The following is a 20,641-nucleotide window of genomic DNA, read 5'->3' as shown; positions in this document are numbered from 1 at the left end:
ATTTGTATTCCATGTATATTTAATGTGAAACGCGGAACTACAGCTATTATAACGTGTAAGACTGTGTATGTAATACCCATACTGCTTTTGCCTTGTTAAATGCCTTTGCCGCTAGTACACTAAAACCAAGTGAGTTTAAGTTTATTTTCAAGAATTTCTTGCTATATTTTAAAGCCAAAACGCAAATACAAATTTAAAAGAAAAAAATACATATCACTGTCATAAAGGTTCCAGAAAATCCTCTTGAAATGTAACAAATAGCCTTTTGGAGCTTAAATTGAAAATGCATTTTAAAAAATCAATATCGTTTTCATTCACTGTTGGAAATTATCTTTTGTTCGGGATTCCCCCAGATGTATGTCTTCTTTTGCTGAACTCGTTTTTGTTGGGCCTAGGACTATGTGCACTTAACTCATGCTAACCAGTGGTAAAGAGCCTGTGCTCTACCTTTTAAACCTGGTAAAAGTGGTATATACCTACTTTAGTTTACTTAGAAGTCCCTATGATATGGTCCTACATGCATTCAGGGCCTGGAAATGAAATACTACCAGTGGGCCACCCATTAAAGTAGCGCTGTAAAACATGTCTCTAGACATGCTCCTGTAGCCTGGGTGATGGCAAAACAAACCAGTTACCAATCCAAAACCATCTTATTTAATGCACTCTCGTGATAGGCCCTAATGCCCACAGGGCAGGGTGCATGGCATTTAAAATGTAGGGCATTTATTTTTAATGTTTTACATGCCATTTCAGTGAAAACACTCCTTTTCCACTGTAACAGCTGGCTGTCCTATAGGAACATACAGAGTTACAATATAACCACTTATAGTGCCTGATTCCTGTTTGGAAGCAGCTAAAAAATGGTTCAAGTATCTGCAAACATATTTTTAAAGCAAATGATTGTATATGTAGTGCACATAATTTATGGTCTGTATCATATGCCAGTCACTATTGCAATAAGGTCTACAGAATGAAAACAATTAAAACATATTTGGAAAAAAGGACTCATTTTAATCGTAATTTAAAATCCAACTTAATGATCCAATCAGAAATAATATTACTATTTTGAAATTTACACTTTTAGTAGATTGTAATTTTCCTGCCTAAGCCTAAATTGGTCTTTTTGCCAGTGTCCATTGTCATCTGATTGTGGATAGCTATTCTATGGTGAAATGTGGATTGCTTTCAGACAGAGGACAAAGGGCTTGGGTGTGGAGAAGTGTTTTTCTTCCTTGAGCAGGATTGCCTGGTGTGCGCATGAGCTTCAAAGGTTCTCTACCATGTTACTGGGTGATGTACCTTACACCGAAGCCAGTCTCCTTTTTGTCTTGCTGGTTAGCTTGGCTCCAAACATAGTGGGAGGGAGGAGCTCATTAGAGGGTTTGCTCGTTATTGTATGCACACCTCTTGTTGGGCACAGGGAGCTCTGACCAGTGCAAAAGAGGTTCTGCCGTGTTGGATTTAGGTGGAGAGGGGAACTGTTGGACAGTTTACAGTAAAACACACAGAAAGTGCTACAAAAGTTTAGTGGGGTCGTTCCTGAAAAAATGTATTCCATTGTCTCAGAAGTGGCAGGAGTTTCACCAAACCAAAGGCTGCCACTGGGCCTAAATGTGGCATGCCTAATAACCTCTTCAGAACACCCCTGGTCATGCAAATGTTCAGAATAAGGACTGTTCTGACATCTAAAGAACCTGAAGGAAGAATAGGCCTGCTTGCCTTGAACCCTGGACCCTATAAGTGACTCCACCGGTCAGTTGGCTGGACCTCCTCCTTGAGACACAGGGACACAACAAGCTTCCAGAGGCCTTCTCCTGCAACTGTCCAGCTGACCAGTAGCAACTGGACTTGCCCTGAACTCTACTTATGGCCTCTGTTGTAGTGAGTTCTGACCTCCAAGTGGTTTCATCCAGGTCCTGGACCCTTGGCTGGTGTTACAGTGTATTCTTCGTGTCCACAAACTTCAATAAGTGGGACTTATAAACATTTTGCCAAGTTTCTGCTTGGAGAACTGAGAGAACTGAAGGATTGCCATTGAAGCTGCAGCCATTAATGTTGAATTGCCAGTTAGCCCAGGTTGTTGGTTTGCCCCACTGAAGGAGATCTCACTTCCAGAAAAGTTTCAATGTCTGATTGTAGAGGACTTCATCAGGATCGATGTCGAGCATCAATAGGTCTACGTTGAGACCATTGTGGCAAGGACTTCAGGCTTCACCCACTTCGAACTTTCCTGCCTTCGTCAAAGACCACACCAGGCTCCACTCTTCAAAAAACTACCGTCGTCAAGTCCCAATTTAGATCCAGCTTGCATCTTACCCCGCAGACGACTTGTCAATCATCACTTAAGCTTCATAAAATTATCTAAGTCCGCAGATACACTTTACACCAGAACAATATGGTCTTGGTATTCGAACTGCTGTCCATCATGTTCAGCCTTAACTTTTGACTTTGACTCAGTCTAGTATGATTAGATAACCAGGTGTGGTGCTTGCGCATTTTAGTTGCTATTTTTAATTCAAACTTTAAAAATTCTGATCTTCAATGCTACTTATTACATTTTTGTTGTTGGAAAGGAAAAGTACTCCGCATGGTAATGGGCATGCACTCCTGCCCTGAGGGCCCCAACTGTACTGATGTCTGGATCTTTTTTGATGATTTTTGTTGTCTTAAGCAAACACGGATCATGCATGTGCACCATGACATTAGCTGCCTCACAGTTTGCAATCTTGATGGACTGGAAGGGGTACCCAAAGGGCTACCCTCATAGTGGAAAAGGGCTAATGTCTTTACCAGTAGTTAGGCCGCACAAATGCGGTGGTGACAGCATACTGTGTAGTGATAAGTAGGAGTGAACAGGTCCTATTTAACCTGTGTCACTGAAGTGAGGTCTGCAAGCTCACTCATTCAAAGTTCCACTGCTGTGTGCATAACTCACCCCTTGGCCTACATCAGGTTGTTGGAACGTGCTGCATAGAACTTGAGTGGTGTACATGTGAGGGCGTATGTTTACCTGGAAATAGTACAATACAGGGATAATGCAGTACTGTGTAGTGCGTGCATGTAGAATGCATGTGCTAGGTGTATCTGTGCCTGTGAATGGTACAGTAAATGAAGGATATAGTGCAGTGGAGTGCTTGCATGGTAAATGCATGTGCTGAATGTATGTGTGCCTGTGAATGGTACAGTACATGTGGCGTGCATTGCCATGCAGTTCATGTAGGTTAAATGCATTTGCTGGGTGCAAGTGTGCCTGTGAGACCCAGGGCTGCATTGTGAAACATGGACAAGAGGTAGAAGAATCACCACACACAGATTGTGTATTGCTGCATTCCTGTACACTTGTTGGGACAAACTGAAGAGGGGAGAGCCAGACGGACAACACACTTCAAAGGGTGCTCTTTGATTCAGAAAGAGGTCACAAGGAAGGGGCAGGTTCACATCTCCGGAAGGAGATTGGGCAGGTAAGAGAATCATAAAGAGTAGGGCAGATGCCCCCGGCTAACGTTTGATACATATATAACTGTGGCTAACATCCAGGTGTGAACTCTAGTCACACACATGGCCTGTATTGTGAGGCTATCAACTTTGGAGTTGCTCCTGCTGTGATAGGCTTTCCAGAGGAAGAGAAGGGAGAAGAGTGGGCACTTCAAAAGAAACAGACCCTTAGCATAAACATCAAAGACTCACACCCTAATTCACATTTGGTGTCTGAAAATGGACTATAAAAAGTGGAACTTGAGCCCTTAAAAATGTTCAACTGTCAAGTTGCCTGTCGAGCTGTGTGAGGAGGAGAAGGTCTAAAAGACTTCTGCCTGTAACCTGGACTGGAGGCCAAGGCCTGCTAGTCTCTCTTCTGGGTGATGAGATATCATCCAGGGAATCCTAGATCCCCTGCCCTGGAGCCAGCAGCACCAATCCTTGCCTGCTTGCCAAGACCTGTGTACCCTGTAAGGATGAGAAGAGCACTAGAGGGAGGGAGATGCAGTGTTGAATCCTGTCTAGTGGATTCCCTGAACAAGGTGAAAGGAAATGTCTGCTGCACTAGGGTAATTGCCGGTATGCAGGACAAAGTCGGTGGCCACCGTATTTAAGAAGGGGTCTGCCGTGAAGTGAGCGGTAAATATAGCTGTACCTATTGGGCTGGAATCTGTGTGCATTGAGATGCCGGTGGCCCGGTATGCTAAGAGGGACCCCTGAAAAGTGAGCTGTAGTCAATCCTGTGCTAATTGGGTCAGAGCCTGTGTACAGTGAAGTATAGGTGGCCTGTATGCCAGAGGGGATGCTGTGAATGGATTGCCACGTGGAGTGGGCGGAAGAGCCATCAACGTTGTATGCCATGAGGAGTCACCGTGCAGGTATCTTTTGTGCCAATCGGGCCAGTGAAGATAAGGTGACCCTGTATGCCATACGGGGTCACCAGGACAAGCAAGAAGAGTGACCTGATCTGGAACATCACCGGAGGAGTGAGCCCTTTGTGGGAACACCTGCAAGGGAATGGGAGATCTGTGTCAAGAACTTTGCATCACCTTCCCCTCCCCACCAAGGGATGAACCAAAGACTTACCATGCAAGGAGGAACCACAACGAGCCTCGGTCGCTGGGGTGAAACGTCTCCATGTAAGCAGCTTGGGGCTCATTGAGTGCAGCCTGCCTTGGCTGCGTGCAGTGAACTCACCTGAACCAGCCGCTGCCGCCCCAGCTGCCATAGAGAGGGTGCACTCAGCGACTTCAGTTGCTCTGATCCTGCAGGATTGGGTAAGACTGAATTCGGGCCAGGTCAGTCTCAGGGGAACTTGCATGCTAGATAGCTCTTCGGCGCTGGACAACTTTTGACTTTACAATGTCGCCCAAGTGGACGCTTCAGACTCGGACTACTACTAGGGCTTACCCTGGATGTCACCTAAAGTGAATGGGGAATAACCATATTCACTAGAGCGAGAAGGAGTGGGGCACAGGGATCTGACTACAAAACAATAGAGCCCTGACCTAAGGGGGACTCTCTATTTGTGTATGAATGTTGTACTTGCCTTTGTGTTAGTAGGATTAAAATAAAAGAGAGCATTTGGCTGGACAACAATGTATTGCTGCAGCGTGCATTTTGCGTTGTGAGCCTGTGTTCACTCCCTGTATCCACCTCCCTTCTGAGGGAGCCTTGAACTGCTCAAACCTCTGTAAAACTGAGAGTCAAGTGCTGAAGAGGTACTTGGCCCATTTGCTCAGAATCAATAGTAGGACGGGCCCGGAAGATCAGGAGTAAAGCCTCAACCTCTGTGGTTGGGACAAGTAACCCCTTCTTCCCCGTGACCCTCAGAAAGGGGGCCTGATATTTTGTCATTTCCTTTTTTTAAATATTCTTTATTTTTCAAAATTGTCAGCATTTTTTTTATTTTGTTTTGACAATATTATGGTTTGAGTTCTGCATAAATACGTTACATTTTGCCTCTAAGTTAAGCCTGACTACTTTGTGCCAAGCTACAAAGACCTTAAGCACAGGTTTATTTAGTGGCTTAAGTGGTTCACCTTGACATGGATAATGATTATTATTTGTGGTGGGTTCTCACCCCCTTATCTACTGCTCCAATTTCTTACATACGCCTAATGATAAATCCCAAGATCTGTGACATTTACTTTGACAAAAGTGAGAAAACTCACAAATGATTAAAAAAATAGATGAATTGAAAAAAGAGGGGACAAGACAATACAGATGAGTCTGGCTAAAACCTCGTAGACTTGTGATAAACTGAGATTTTAGAAGGAAACAAAAATGTTTTAGGCATTGCAATTCATTCAGGGATGGATGTTTCTACCGTAGGACTTTATGTTCACATTCTAGAATGATGTGCTCTTTAACTGTTGCCACTGGTGTAACAAAACTTGAAGGGGCCCACCTGCAAGGAACTTGGAGGGGCCCTCTCCGGACTCAATCAGGAGCTCCCAGGCCAGAGTACTGTGCTGAGGCGGCCCCCTGGAGCTTGGGGTCCTCCCACACCACAGGGGCTGCGGGGGCCTGTGTTACGCCACTGTCTGTTGCCCGTTTATACATTGCCAGCCACTTTAATAAATGCAAGTGGAACACTAGACAACACCTGTCCTAAGGCTACTAATGTATTCATTAAAGCCACCTAAGGCTCCCTTAATTCTGGTTTGTAGATTCTACCAATGATAAAGTTCCTTTTGTCCATAGCCAGATTTGTGATCATCCTCTCTGTCAGTGAAGGCACGATACTCTTTATTATAATTGTGTATGCGTAGCTTGATGCCTCTGCTTTTATGTGTATTCATCATGCTTTTGTCCTTCTTTCCATCCCCACACTGGCCACTGGGCTCTTTTTCCATGCGTGTGGCTTGCTCTGGATGTACCATTTTTTTCTTTTCTGAGTACAATTGGTGTCTGGAATGTGTTTCAGCTGTTGGTACACTAACCAAATGAGGTAGACATCCTGTAATGCTCTGTTTGGTGATTTGTTTAGTTTCCTGTCTATTTTCCACATCCATGAATTTTGTAAAACATTCTAACTCCAGTCTAGGTGCCTGATGTACAGATTATTCATTTTGCGATTTCTTAATTCTGATTAGTACTGAATCAGTATTAAGGAATTGCAGAATGGTATGTACAGTTTGGACTTTGCCTTAAATAGCAATTCCTTATGGTCTGCTATTTAAGAACAATGATTCACAAATACTCGCTTCCACCTCGGGGGACACCAGAGCATGCAAATTGTTCCAGGGGGACCACAACATCCAGGAGGCACAGCGCGCAGAGGCGCCATTAAAGGAGCTTGCTGACCCATGGCGCGTGTAGCCGCTTCCACCTTGGGGGACACCGGAGCACGCAACTTGGTCCAAGAGGACCACAACATCCAGGAGGCAAAGCGTGCAGAGGCACGCAGAGGTGTCATTAAAGGAGCTTGCTGACCCACGGTGTGGGACGCATGCAGGGACGAGCCCGGGCCAAGGGCGGGCCATCCACGCCCGTCCACACCCGGAGTAGGCTGAGCTGGGCCCACTCCCTAACATCTGGCCCATTTTGAAGGCACTTTCCCCCACTGTCTTTACTTTTATCAGTTTCTCTGGGGGAGTACTGAACATTTTTTCCGTTTCACAATGAGCAAACGGAAAGGATGCATAGAACGGCCGGGGTGGTGTTGTAGGTACCTTGGATGCCTTTTTAATGAGGGCGGAGACTGGTTAAACTCACAAAATAGAGTTAACAGAGCGAAGGCTTTCTTTGGATTCTCTTATCACACAAACATGTTACTCTCTTGGCTCCTCTCTTGGCACCCACAGTATGGATGTACTCCCTTTGAGGTCTCCACAACAGTCACCCCTCATCCGGTTAACGCTGCATCCCCACACCCTCCATACTCCCCCCCAACCCTCCCCCCCAGAGCCGCATCGAGCTGTAACATAGCGACCCGGGCCAAGACAGTATCACTCCACCTAGATAACAGTAACAGTGAACCTCCAGTCAAAAGAAGAAGGGTAGGCGGACCCAAAAGCAAAAACCCACAAAAGGGTCACACGCTGGGAAACGTATCAGGACAGACAAACTGGAATTGGGGCAATCTGTACCAGTTAGGTCCACTGGCACTGAGATACCACCTACATACTTGACTGATGATGACTTCCTGAAGAGGGTAGAGACCTTGGTTTCGGTGTTACTGAATCCCCTTCTGTATAAATTATCCTGAATTGAAGAGAGGATGACTTCTATGGAGACCTCGTGTAGATCGCACCTTACCCTTGTAAATAGAGATCAGACAAATGAGTTAGCGGGGTTGCCAGGTCAGTCAAGGGGCTCGAATTTAACATCAACTGAGGAAATGGGTAGCCACACCCTTCAGCAGGTACTAGGGCCCTCAGCATGATCGGGGGGGGGGGGTTGCTATAACCGTAATGGACATGGGGGCCACGTCTCTCAGCAGCATCAGACCCTGGGTAATTTTAACCAGGGAGTCCTCCCAAATACCCAAAACCCCACTGTGCCACAAGGCGAAAACCAAGGAAATAGGAGGGATCCTAGGAATGTATCCTCTCTACGAGCTATCAATAGAACAAGCCTTCCAACTAACCCCTAAACAGCATTAAGGGGGGTGGTGAAAACATAGGCAATTCTAGGCAACATACTAACAAACAGAGTGAGGCAAACACCCAAGGAATATCACTCTCTCCATCTTCCACCGGTAGCATTGCCTTTTGTGATAGTTTTGAAAAATGTCCCAACCTTGAGGTAAGGTCAAGTTGAAATAACTACTCAGCTAATGGATAAGTCCCTTCACTGGTTGAATTGTCATGCAGCTGGCACTGGCTATGGGGGGGCACGTCTAGCCAATCAAATCATCATGGCTAGAAGGGTAGGGTGGTTAGGGGTGTCCCCAAAAGTGACAAAGGGTGATTGTGTTGTTATACATTTTAATAATTCCTATGCCCCAAGACTCCTTTTAGGCCATTTGAGTAGAGACCCACCTGTTGGGACACAGATCACAGCACTATTCCTGGGTTACTTTTATAGGCCCCTCCCACTGTTGAACTTGGAACCGTCACTTCATATAAGGGAAAACCCAGGGAGACCAAACCAGATGGATAATCAGTGAATTTCCCTAGCGAACAGATTCATCCCCCTTTCAGGCTTAGAGATGTGCGACTGACTACCTCTGAATCGTCAGAAGGGACCTGCCCTGAGGTTCACTGCGGTTCCCTTGACCAATAGCAATAGAGCAGCGACTACTACCTCCAGTAAGAGCAAGAGGGGACACTCAGAAGTATTAAGAATAGTGTCGTGGAATGAAGAAGGTATTTCTAACAAATTGAGCGATGTCCACTGGCTCAAACTATGGCAGGACCAAGATATTTCCTGCCTACAGGAGACTTGGGCAAAAGAAGAGAACTTCCTAAATGGTTACTGATCATACCAGACAAGAGCTATCCCGTCACCCTCAGGAAGAGCCAAAGGGGGCTTAATAACCTTGATCCCCAATACATTGGCAGTAACAGTAAAGATGCTAGAATGAACCTGCCCATACTTCCATCTTCTCATCCTAGAGTTGGATAACCAAGACTTCTGGCTCCTAATAAATTATTATAACAATAAATTTGGTCCAAATATGCATACAGTTCTGGAGGAAGTAAAACGTGCCATTGATAAGGCGACTAACCTTATCAAACAAAAGGCTGCCTTAAATATGATATGGATGATAGATTTTAACATCCACCCCTGTAACCATAACTTAAACCGGGTCTGTGGTATGTAGGATCTGATGGGCAATTCTGTCCACCACTTCTCTCATACCACTTATGGAAATACCCTCAATAAGCTACTCTCATCTAGAAATATGCTACTGGTTAATAACCTGTCTACTATCAGTGACACTTTGCCACCAACATTTCATTGTGAACACCAGGAATCAACTGTAGTTTTCATACTGATCACAAACCCACTAAATACTAGGTGCAGTAAAGTAAATATTCAATTTAATGGTTTTAGTGACCACGCAATTTTATATTGTGAAATCCAATTGGTACACAGGACTGTGATAACCCCCCAGAAAATTGGCCAGCCAATGTTAGCCAGGAGAAATAGATACCAATTTAAGTGGACCATAATTGATAAAATGAAGGTGATACCCAAGATAATCAGGAACGCCCTTGATATCATCAATAACTGTTTAGATTCTGACAATCACCCCCAATTTGTGGTATCTTCCTTTGTAGCACTTTTAGAATGCATAAAGAAAACACTTACTAGCAAATTAGAGCAGGCTTGGGCTGTAGGCAACTCCAAGGAGTTTTGGGCAATAAAAAATGGCCCCCATTTTAAAACACCTAAAGATCCCTCATTAGATGTTAATGTAGGAGAAGAGGATTGGGTGTCTCACTTTACAAGTATTTTTTCCCCTATCGACTATCCGGCACCTTACGCGTGTACTACCTCTGGGAACCACCTCTCTTTCTCTCTTAATGAAGTTAGAAATGGGATAGAGGCTTGTAGTACCGTGAAAGCCCTGGGTCCCGATGGTGTCCCCATAGACTTTTTGTATGAGAACATGGATATATGGGTGCCTTTATTAACTAATGTTTTTAATAAAACTGCCATAGTTGACCCCCCTACTTCCTGGAAAAGAAGTATAATCGTCCCGATTCATAAAAAGGGCGATAAAGGTAACCCCAAAAACTACTGGTTAATCTTCCAGATCGACAAGACGGCCAAACTTATGGGCCATCTTCTTTTGACGAGATTGAATGCATGGGTGAAGAGCAAGAACATTTTAATGGAGTTCCAATATGGCTTTCGAGAAGGAAAGGGCACAACAGACCAATGCCTGAATCTCTCACTGATTATGGACAAATATGCCAGAGCCAAGGGTGGGAAAATCTATCTTACTTTCATGGACTTATTCGCAGCCTTTGACTGCGTGTCTCACCCTAGACTCTGGCAAATAATGGAGGAGATGGGAATCGATCAGGTGATAGTTGACTTCATCAAACAACTATACTCTGACGCCTCCTCGTCAGTCCATTATGGGAAGAATGGTGAGTGTACCTGACCATTTAAGATCTTAAGAAGGGTAAGGCAAGGCTGCGTCCTTGCGCCGTTTCTTTTTTCCATCTATACCAATGGTGTGGGAAAACATCTTGAGAGCGCAGCCTTGGATGCCCCAGTGTTCTCTAATCATCAGTGGCTACCAATTCTGGCATACGCTGATGACGCCGTCTTGAAGGCCCGAACCGGGATGGGGCTCCAGTGACTCATATCAGCCTATATGGCTTTTATGAATTCACTGGGTTTAAAGGTCAACCAGACGAAATCTTTTATAATTATCGCAGGTGCAGGGAAATGTGACAGAACACCTTTTTTTATGGATTCTGGCAAAATTGAAGTAGTAGAGTTGTTCCCCTATTTAGATTTACTTTTTGATAAAAATTCATCATGGTCCAAATTGATAGAGGGAAGAGCAATGGGTATGAAGAGAAGTTTAATGGCACTAAAATCATCCTCTAATAGGTTGGGAGTAAAACCATTAATCCCAATGAAAAAGATTTATCATGCTAAAACTAAGGCGGCAGCCATGTATGGGGCAGGTGTATGGGGGATGGCCCCCAGTGACTCCCAGCAATCCATTGAGAATACATTTTTTAAGTCTTTTACCTCTCTTTCCAAGTCCTACTCTAACTATGTTCTTCTTATAGAACTGGCTCTACCTCAGATTGTGGACTCGATCAAAATGGCACCACTCCTGCTGTGGCTTTCAATAGGGACACAGTCCCTCTTCTGCAAAATATAATAGCTAATATTTTAAAATAAGAAAACTACAGCAGGATTAGGTAGTTAAAGTACGTAGGTTTTGAAATTAACGGCTATTGGTTTAAATCACCTTTATAAGGATCCATCCACCTGCAAGACCCTAACAAAGCGGAAATTGGCTGATATATTTATGCTGCGGGCCCAATATTTGAGAAGGGAAAGAACATTCCAAAGTCAGTCAGCTCGTTTGTATGAATTAACTCCAGCTCTGGACGAGGGAGGATACTTTTACCTTGCTGATGTCACATTGCCACATCATAAATGTATTCTATTAAGATTCTGCCTAAATCTGATACACCAGATAATATACATAGATTAAATGGATTTTACAATAATTTGAGCTGGTGTATCTTTGAAATTATTGGGACTAATGTCTTTTTATAATCATGTTTCCTTCTAAAAATTTTACTGTATGTACTTTTATGATCTCATGTGTAAGATCGAATAAAGGAATTGATTGATTGATTGATTCACAAATAAGGATTCCTTATTATTTTCTAATTGCAAATGGTGCTCTCTTTCTTGCACTAATGACATCACAGAATATAGTGCAGACTGGAGGAGAGCATCAGGCTACATGGTTGATTGTTCATTGGAGTTTGGCAACAAAATCCATTGCCAAAAACCCTCATCCTACATCATGGCTAACCACAATTTAAATGAAAAAAGAAGCAGGAAGCAAAAAGGAAATTTAGTGACCCGGCAATGGAAATATCAACAAAAGTGTGAGTTCAAGAAAGTGATGAATTATTTGGGTAATCATCTGTTAACATTCTAGAATCAACCAAAAGACAAATATGGTTACACATCCAGTAGAGGATAAATGCAGTTGATGTGACAAACAGGAGTGTGGAAAAACTATGGTACGACCTACGGGCACGTACTAAAGAAAGAGTTGCTGTAAGAACACAAGATCCAGCAAATACTGGAGGTGGACCAAATCCAGAACCACCAACAACACCACTTGGACAGCAAATTGAAACAACTCTTCAGTCCGAGAATGTGATAGATGTCAGTAACATTGATACATCTGACCACACTTCCAGTGCAGAAGGTACGTTTTAATGCATATGTGGTGTTTGTGTGATTTTAGCCAAATGTTCATGTTTATTAGAAGCATTTTAAATGCATGTAAATCATGTAATTTATCATTTTTGTTTAGTGATTTTTTTTATAGTTTTACTCTGTGTTAGGTTTTATTGTAACACTTGCAGTGCATTCTGGTCCATGTAGTTTTCATTTTTAATAATGAAATTGCATAGTAAGACCACCTTTTTCATAAAATATATATCAAACGTTTAGGGTCAATTTAGGTAGTGGTGACACTTGACGAATCCAGAATCTGTTCTAGTTATGAGTCAACTTTAGTAATAGACTATACCTGTTTCACATCATTCCATATTCTTGAATTTTGAACAAATACATTCTACTCATTATTAATGTGGACTTTAATTGTATGTCCTTACGAATTTCATTGACATGTCTTCACTGTCAATCATTACAGATCAAACTATTCCTGATGCACCACTGGAAAGCAGCCAACCACTAATAGGGGAAAGAAAAAGTTCTGCTCCAAAAGACAAGCTGCTCACATGAAACAAGGCGTGAAGGTGGAGTTGTATTACAAGATTAGCCACCCAAAACACAACAGCTAAATGTTCAATTTGCAATTTCTGCAACTAGTTCACCTAATATTTTGACACCAGCCACTGTGACATTAACAACATTTGGAAGTACTAGATTCCAAAGAAGTCTGCGTAGCACAAGAACCACCCAAGTGATAGTTGGCACACCTTCTCCAGCTGATTTCCAAAGAGTGGAAAACCAGATGCATCAGCTTCAGGAGGAACAAAATAAGGCTCTATGTCAATCTAACTGAAAACTTGTTGGATTCAAAAATACTAAGTATGACAGACGTACTGCAATGTTAGGAACCATTAATAGTATGTCAAAGGCCATAAGCAGTTTGTCAAATACAATTAAAAAGGGCTTTGCTCAAATGACACAAGAGCTGTGCCATTCAAGACAGCAACAACAATCTATATGTTGCTCTGAGGATAGGCTTGCTAATGTAACACATATTATGTTGAGAAACACAGCAAAATTGTAGGATCATTTTGAAAACAAAAACTTTGTTTTGAAAGGTAGTTTAACAAACATTCATCATGTTGTTATGGATTTAAAAACTAGCAATGTCACCATTGAAAGTCCAATTACACCAGGTGAATGGGAGGTGTTTTCTAATATAGAAACCTCACCAGTATCCAGGTCTACTGTTCAAAATCCTTAAAGAAGCAGATGTAGTGATGTTGTGTTAGGAAAAAAACATGAATACACTGCTAAAGGAAAGAAGTTTTTTTTATTTGATATTATATCACTTTCATTTGTTATTTGATTGCTTTTGTTTTATCCCAAAAATTATCATGACAAAAAAATGATAATATATACCAACAAACCAAGTAAACCAAAGGAGGGAGGCCACAGGAAGCTCTTGCAGTTCAATATCTTTATTTGTCGGCACCTTGCCAGCAGGCGCCTTACCAGAGTATAGGCATCAAAGTTCATAGCCAAACACATTTCAGGAGTGAAATCCTTTATATAAATATATATTCCAAACATACGTTGAAAAAGTTCCAATCAGCCAGGAAAAACAACGCTTCACGGCACCCTGTGCTTTTAAGGCAGAGTTTATTGGCAACACAAAACTCTACGCGTTTCGGGAAAACTTGGTCCCTTGTTCACGAGCATGAAGTAAAGTGAAAAAAATTTACAAATAAGTAACACTTGTCATGTGACCTTGGTTTCACAAATAAGAAAGAGTGAAGACAGACTAATCCTTTCCATCACAAATAATCAAGGAATTTCCTGTTAAATCGTATAAAAGCTTATTGTCTATTGTTTATCTGTTTAAGACATTGAGACAATCATTATTACTTTTAACCGGTCCAAATCACCCCTTTCGAATTATCTGGCATTATAAGCGTGAACGCGTCAGATTCTCAAATCTTATTTTTTAAACAGTAGCAAGGCGAAAACTTTATTGATCGCCCTGCTTAACACGCTATGTTTTAAGCATACGGGTACTGCAATGTGCGTATGTGTCGCGCTCCATGTTATTATCGTACTTGATATAAAATTATTATCCCGCAATGCCTCATATTACTTTAAATTTTGTTTTAAGATAAAATAACGTGCAAAATGTATTTGAGCCCATGTGGGCTGCCTGTTAACCAAATCCATCGCCCTCTCGCTTGAAATACTTCCGTCACCGTAAAACAAAATGACAGTGAGTGACCAACTAATTATAGCCCCAGTGGGCAGAATATCTTCAAGGGTTCAATTACCCTAAACTGCATGTATTAAGTACATTCAATGCCTTGAATGATAGGTCTCCGTTATAATCTTAAACAGAAAAAAATTGATACTGATCCTTCTTCTTCTTTTGTTCTTTTGAACTCCAGGTCTTAGTTTTCACAAGTTGATGATAGTCTGCAAAAATACATATAATACAAACAGTGTCACAATCAAAGTTTTCATATTTAGATTAAAAATAACATACTAAAACATCTCAGACTAGGCATACCTAATAATTAAGAAAAAGCGAGAGAAAAGAGAGAGAGGTATGTAGAGAGGTGAGCACTAAAAAAGATGTATCCATGAGACCTAGAGTATAAATATTTACGCTTAGCCCAAATGAACTGATAGTTCCTCGTCAATGTTATGGCCCCAAGGTTTTACTGTCTGAAACTGAATTATCATCCTCGATTCTAGTCGTCTCAACTCGAGGACTCTGTTCCCCCCCCTTTCCCTCAAGGGGACTGTGTCTAAAACACAGAAGGAGAGCAGACTAGTGTTTTGGCGATGTTCAGCCTTGAAATGTCTGGCAATAGGGTATTGTCTGTCGTTTTTGGTTATGGCTCGCAGATGTTAAAGCACCCTCTTTTTGGCGGGGTGGATTGTGCTGCCGATATAATACTTGTTGCATGGACATTTGAGTGCATGGACTGCATGGTCGGTATTACACGAGACATGCTTGGTAATCCGGAAGGGTTTGGTATTTTCAGATAAAGTCACCACCTTACAGTTATTACTGTATTTGCACGCTTTGCATTTGCGGCAAGTAAAGAACCCTTGAATCGGATTATTAATCATCGGTTGCCTGACTGTACTTTGACACAACGTGTCTTTCAGTGACTTGGCTTTCCGAAATGTCACCTGTGGAAAAACTTCAATTGTGGGTTCTAGGTCTTTGTCAGTTTTGAGAACATCCCAAAACTTGTGTAGACATTCTTTGACCTCCCGTGCTTGGTTTGAATAGGTGGTGATGAATCTGATTTTGCTCTCCCCACTCTCTGTCTCGGGGTCAGTTGACATTTGGAGCAGTGTGTGTCTTGTTCTATTGTCGACTTCGTTGCTGGCTTTGACTATATCTTTCATACTATAGCCCCTTTCCCGGAATCGTTGGATCATAATCTCTTTTTCTATTGCGTAGCCTGCCTCATTACTGCAATTTCTTTTGGCTCGCAATAGCTCTCCCAGCGGAATACTCCGTATCAAATTGTTGGGGTGACAACTCTCCGCGTGTAGAAGGCTGTTGCCATCCGTTTCTTTTCGGAACAGTTGACTGTCTAGTCGCTGTCCCGAGACTGATATCTTAAGATCCAAGAAGTCAATCATTTCTTTTTCAATTCGTTTGGTGAATTGAAGATTGAAATTATTTTCATTGATGATATCAACAAATTGGCTGGCCTGCTCAATACTCCCCTTCCATACAACAAAGATGTCGTCTATGTATCTTGCCCAAACCGCCACACATTCATTGTACAGTGGTAACGAGATGGCGACCTGCTCCTTCCACCAGCCTAGGTACAGTCCTGCAAAGCTGGGAGCGAAGCAGGTCCCCATCGCAGTCCCTAGCACTTGACGATTAATGATCTTGTCGAAAACAAAAAAGTTTTGCGTGAGACATCTAAAGATCATATCTAAAATCATTTCCGTGTGGAAAAGATGAGAGACTGATCTGTGTTTGAGAAAATGACGGCAAGCTTTGATACCTGCGTCATGGTAGATGCAGGTGTAGAGACTTGTTACGTCTAAAGTCAATAACAGAAAATTGTCTTCCCATACTATCTGTTCGATGAGTCTCAGGAAGTCGCTCGAGTCCTTTATAAAGGATGGAAGTTTTTGGACCAAGGGCTGTAGATAAAAATCTACATAACGTGATGTATTTTCCAAGGAACTTCCCCTGGAGGACACAATCGGTCTTCCAGGGGGGTTGAATTCGTTTTTATGTAATTTGGGGAGAAGGTAAAGTGCCGGGAGTTTAGGATATGTGCAAAAGAGGAAATCATATTCCTCTTGTTCGAGCAGACCTCTCTCTTTCCATTCACCCAAAAGTTCTCTATATTTATTGTTGGCTTGTACATATTTGGCTTTAGTGGTGACCTCATAGTTGTTAGTATCACACAGTTGGCGAAATCCCTCCTGGAGATACATCTCCTTAGACAAGACCACCACGTTCCCACTCTTGTCAGCATTCTTGATCACAATTTATCATCATTTTTTAGTGTTGTGATTGCGTTAAATTGTTCTTGACTCAGGTTGTAGTTTTTAGAAGTATTTTTGTACCGCTCTTTTTTCCGAACTTTTTCGAATTCATGCAATACACCTTTCTCGAAGACATCTATCGCCTAGTTGGTTATTTGAGGGAGAAAAATGGACTTAGGTTTAAACCCACTGGCACCACCCATATCCAACTCAATATTGTCATTGATTAAATTACAGTAAGGGTCATCAATTACATTCGGGTCGTTCTGTAATACGTGCATATCATATAATGTCTCAATGTCAGTGATATTCAAATTGCTTGGGACATGCAATGGTTTATCAACATGGTTAGTTACTTTAGTCGCATACCATTTCTTTAGCTTCAACTTCCTTGTAAAATGGAAGAGATCAATTCGACATTGCGTAAAGTTAAAGTTAACACTAGGGCAGAAAGAAAGACCGAGAGAAAGAACCTCAATTTCGGCTTCGGTTAAATTCCGACCTGAGAGATTGACCACTGTTTTTTTGTTGTTATTCATTTGGACTTCTGTTGTCCCCTTGTTCTTTTTCCCACGGGGCTGTCGATTTCTCTTGTTAGTGATCTTGAGTTGTTTCCTTCTCCTCTCACGCCGCGCCCACGTCCTCTGTAGCCGCTTGCACCCTGTTTGGAATAGATTTTGTTTCTTCCTTGTGCCATTAGCGTGAACTCGTTTAAAATTTTGCTTTTTACTCCTTGGTTTTCAGAGATGGCCGAGGCGTCGCTTTCATAATTGTCACTTTCCCCTGTTTCATTTGGTTCGCCGGTTTTGTCTAGTTCTTCCGAACTTGTGGTTGCAATGCGGACTTTTTTCTTGGTTTTCAGGATTGGCGCTGGTGTTTGCACTCGCAGGTGATCATATTTTCTTGCAAATGTCAGGATCTGACCTTTTTCATAGTCCACTTGGTCTCTGTGGAATTTGCGCTGTTTCTTAGCCTTAATATCTTCCTCAATCCTGTCTAATTTGGCTTGCATTTTAGACATATCAGATTGAAACTCATCCGCTGTACACATCGTTTTTAGTTTACTCATAATATCATCCGTTTCAATGGCCAATCTTTCACAGTCTCTGCGGGCATATTTGACAAGTAAGCCCAACATAATTGTAGAGCAATTGTGGCTGTTGTCTGACCACTCCTCTACCAGCTCAGGATCAGGATTGTTGAAAGTCGGTGTCACGAAAATTCTTAGCCCCCGCGGGACCCTGCCCACATCAATGTATTTCTGGAGGGTGGTTGCCTCCCAACACTTCGTTTGTTCTGTTTTTAGGGCTTTCCACAGACAGTCCCACAATTGTTTCTTACTCTGGGTCTCAGTTTTGTTAGCCTCAGTCTCAACACTCCCTCCTTCCTCTATCACATTCTCGAACATCATGCCTGCAGCCTCACTCCGTTTAGTATTCCTCAATGTGGCCATGATAGTGTATGAATACAATGCTGTAAGCGTATATGCCGAAAAAAGCGGTCTCCTTTCGAGGGTCTATGTTCGACACTCAAAAAGACTCCATCTGCCCTCTAGCTGTTAGAAGTTATTCTTTCTTTATAAACGAGTAAAGAAAATGTTCGTGCTCACCCGGTTTTCCGTCGCCGTACTGCGAAGCAATCTTCCTCAGCTTGCCTGGCGGCTGCTGTATCGGCTTTCTCTATATATATATATATATTCACTGAAAAAAACATAGGTTTCACACATGTTATAGTTAGCTGTACATTTCACTCGTAAAAAACCAATGAAATTCCACGTTATAGTTAGTGCAGGCAACTATAACTCACGCGACCGCAATCCTCTGCTGATGATGTCAGATATTACATCACTGATGACATATGTGTCTTTATGAAAAATAAATATTTGTAATATATGTATAGCTAAAGATACAGTATTAGCATCAACAGAGGATTGCGGGCGCGCAAGTTATAGTTATATGAACTAACTATAACGGGGGAATTTCATTGGTTTTTTACGAGTGAAATGTCCACCTAACTATAACATGTGTGAAACCTATGGTTTTTTAAGTGAATTTGCAAGGTTTTTTAAATGTTAATTCCTAACTATAACGTGTGTGAAACCTATGGTTTTTTAAGTGAATATATATATATATATATATATATTTGAAAAGGTTTGCCATCTTGTGAGATGCTCTCCCAGGAAGTAAGCAGACTCCGGAATTGAAATGTTAAAACACACTGACCAGCAGTTTAATGTGACGCATTTCAGGCTTACGCCCTTCTTCAAAGCCAACTGCTCTGCAGGACAGACAAACATTACTGCCAGCATTTTCCCTCCATTTATTCAACTCACGCCCCAAGTGGGCCGGCAAATCACATTGCCCGCAAAGCATGATGGGGCTGGTAGTTCCTTACCCATGTGGGTCTGTTTGCACCCATCACTGTCTTTCAAAGTTCTTTAAATGGTGCTTTAAAACAAGGAAACACAGCTCTCTTTACAGGCCGCTCCTCCTGTTCCACCCACAGTCAATATAAAACAGCAGGCGGCACTGCTTGGGATCTTGCGGTGGTTCTTCTCTTGACCTAGGCGGGCCGAAATATTTATTTGAAAAGGTTTGCCATCTTGTGAGATGCACTCCCAGGAAGTAAGCAGACTCCGGAACTGAAATGTTAAAACACACTGACCAGCAGTTTAATGTGACGCATTTCAGGCTTACGCCCTTCTTCAAAGCCAACTGCTCTCCAGGACAGACAAACATTACTGCCAGCATTTTCCCTCCATTTATTCAACTCACGCCCCAAGTGGGCCGGCAAATCACATTGCCCGCAAAGCATGATGGGGCTGGTAGTTCCTTACCCCTGTGGGTCTGTTTGCACCCATCACTGTCTTTCAAAGTTCTTTAAATGGTGCTTTAAAACAAGGAAACACAGCTCTCTTTACAGGCCGCTCCTCCTGTTCCACCCACAGTCAATATAAAACAGCAGGCGGCACTGCTTGGGATCTTGCGGTGGTTCTTCTCTCGACCTAGGCGGGCCAAAATATTTATTTGAAAACGTTTGCCATCTTGTGAGATGCACTCCCAGGAAGTAAGCAGACTCCGGAACTGAAATGACACCCTATGGAATGATCCTCTAGATGCTTGCCCCAGGCTTCCAAAAAAGGCCCTCACTAAAATGTACTATGACTCCAAGGCTCCCACATTGCACCCCTGCACAACCCCTGGGACACTCACGGAGCAATTTATTTGTATTAAAAATGCTTATAGCCTGGAACCAGCCCTGGACAATATACACCCAGCACTAATAAGGAAGCTGTATCTGCAATGGAGGCATGGGTCCCTGCCAATCCGTGCACTCACTAGTCACTGGATTGAGTCCGCACCTAGCACTTGCCCGGCATGCAGAGTAAGTGACGAAACTGAACTGCATATAATATTCTTTTGTCCGGGCTATAGTGAGGCGCAGAGAAAATGGATCATCCCCATTTGCAGGAACTTGGGTTTTACTAGGTGTCATGAAGCCTTAAGAATCCTCAAGAGTGAAATGGCTGCCCATATTGTGTTTGTTGTGGCCAAATTTCTGGGGGCTTTCTGGCATACAAGGAGACGGTACCTGAAAACGCTCACCTGATTCAATTTGTACTGGTTTAAACTGTATATGACTGTTGTAACGAGCGGCCATATAGATGTCCTGGTGTTCTAAAGGTTTTAAATATTTTAAACCACTTTTTAACTAATTCTATGCATGTTTTTAAATATTTTTATAATAGTATAATTCTATGCATCTTTTATGGAGATATTCTCCGAAATAAAGT

The sequence above is a fragment of the Triturus cristatus genome, chromosome 3_1, assembly GCF_964204655.1.
Source record: "Triturus cristatus chromosome 3_1, aTriCri1.1, whole genome shotgun sequence".
Lineage (NCBI taxonomy): Eukaryota > Metazoa > Chordata > Amphibia > Caudata > Salamandridae > Triturus > Triturus cristatus.
The sequence above is the reverse complement of the archived record's forward strand: the minus strand, read 5'-3'. Positions refer to the sequence as shown.